The following is a 1,723-nucleotide window of genomic DNA, read 5'->3' on the forward strand; positions in this document are numbered from 1 at the left end:
TGACATGGGTATGTTTCTTGCTTGGGATGTTATAAACCTCAGGATATTCTGCAAAAGGCTTTCTGGGCCAAATCAACAAATCCCACCACCATTATCTTCCCCTCCTAGAAGTCCCAGTTGCTATCTCACTCACTGTGAATAAAAGTGGGGAGGGGCGGGATGGGGGGCGTGCAGAAGGGAAACTGGTTAGGCCAGAAGGTACAAGCAGTAGGGACTGTTTTATGCTGTAGAGTACCACGACTCCGGGGTCTGTGGAAAGAACGAGGGAGATCAGGCACGTTCCCTGGCCACAGCGAGGGAGATCAGGCACGTTCCCTGGCCACAGCGTAGGCATAAGCGTAGGCAGGAAGGTGGTGCAGAAAGGCTTTTAAGAGGTTGGCCCCTGAGTGGGTGGCTGGCTGCAGCTTGGTGGTTACCCGGCCTCGGAGCAGGCAGGGGTGGCGCCAGGCGGGCATTGGTGTGTGCGTGCGCACGCAAAAGCGTGAGGCACTTCCTTCGAGCCGGAATCGAACCAGCGACCTAAGGATGTCGGCAGGTGTGCGCCCAGTCTACAGTCCTCCGCTCTACCAGCTGAGCTATCGAAGGGTGCACGCTGCTACCACTGGGTCATTTGGCTGTTCTGGAAAGGAAGTGGACCAAGTCCGGGGAACGCCAGAGGTCCACTAAGCCTTGGGATAGCTGGCACCCCGCCTTGGATGAGAGTCCAGCGCTTGTCGCCAAGCCGCCCCTGCGGGGAGGAGCAAATGCTCTGGGGGCGGTCGCCTGGCATCCCCGAGGACAGACATTACCAAGCTCCCAGCAGATGCGAGAGAGCTGGATGTGGGCGTGCGTTGGGGGTGAGAGTTTATGAGTTGGATGGTGCAGGTGGGACGTGCTACCACCTGTTGCCCTCATCGCATCGCAGATCGTTGACTTCTAAACATCTGCATCATGAGTCTGGAGTGGGCGAGGGGGTCTCGCTCCTGCCTGGCAGATGAAGACCGAGGTTTCTGCGCGCTTTTCAGACGGAAGTGAGAGGTTGGAGACTCACACCGCGGAGACGGGAACAGTTACGAGCGAAAGAAGGCAAAATTAGGACCGTGGAGAGGAAAGTGCGCCCTGGACGGTATTGGCTTTGAAGGACGAGCTGCGGTCTGAAAGGTCCGACAGCGACGCCTGCCCGGGCGCGGGGGGAGAGGCCCGCGATGAGCCCAGCTCTCGACTCGCGGCCTGCGAGAAAGAGAGCTCCTCTGGGGCCCCTGCCCCTCTACTGAGAGACCTGCGCTCCCTTCACGTCGTTGGCCACGCGAGGGCCGAGCGTGACCAAAGATTCAGCGATTGTGACGCAGGAGTTGGTGTCCCGTTTCCAAGACAGCAAGCAGGTCGTTGTGCGCAGCATCTCCCCCGCGGTTCTGGGATTCCGTGCCCTGGGTCAGCGCGGAGACGCACCAGGTCGGGTGCAGATCCTGGAAGCAGAGAACAGCTGATGGAAGGGAAAAGTATCTTTTCACTTGTCACTTTGTAATTCCAAAGCCCTAACATGATACTCCCAAAGCACCTGTGGATCACCTGGAACAAGGTGTAAGAATCTCCAAGAAGTTGGGGATCAAAACTTTTTGTTTGGGATCGGGTATGAGCGCCTGTAATCCTAGCACTCTGGGAGGCCGAGGCGGGAGGATCGCTCAAGGTCAGGTGTTCGAAACCAGCCTGAGCAAGAGCGAGACCCCCGTCTCTACTAAAAATG

The 1,723-nt window shown here is 57.9% G+C and overlaps 1 non-coding gene across 1 annotated transcript; it reads right to left on the bottom strand.

Moving 5' to 3' along the window:
• Positions 1 to 491: 491 nt before the first annotated feature.
• Positions 492 to 585, bottom strand: TRNAY-GUA (transfer RNA tyrosine (anticodon GUA)). Its single transcript has 2 exons — positions 549 to 585; positions 492 to 527 (listed from the first exon to the last, which is right to left on the bottom strand). It is a non-coding gene; the product is annotated as a tRNA-Tyr (tRNA).
• Positions 586 to 1,723: the final 1,138 nt, after the last annotated feature.

This window comes from Microcebus murinus, chromosome 6 (genome assembly GCF_040939455.1).
Source record: "Microcebus murinus isolate Inina chromosome 6, M.murinus_Inina_mat1.0, whole genome shotgun sequence".
Taxonomy (NCBI): Eukaryota; Metazoa; Chordata; class Mammalia; order Primates; family Cheirogaleidae; genus Microcebus; species Microcebus murinus.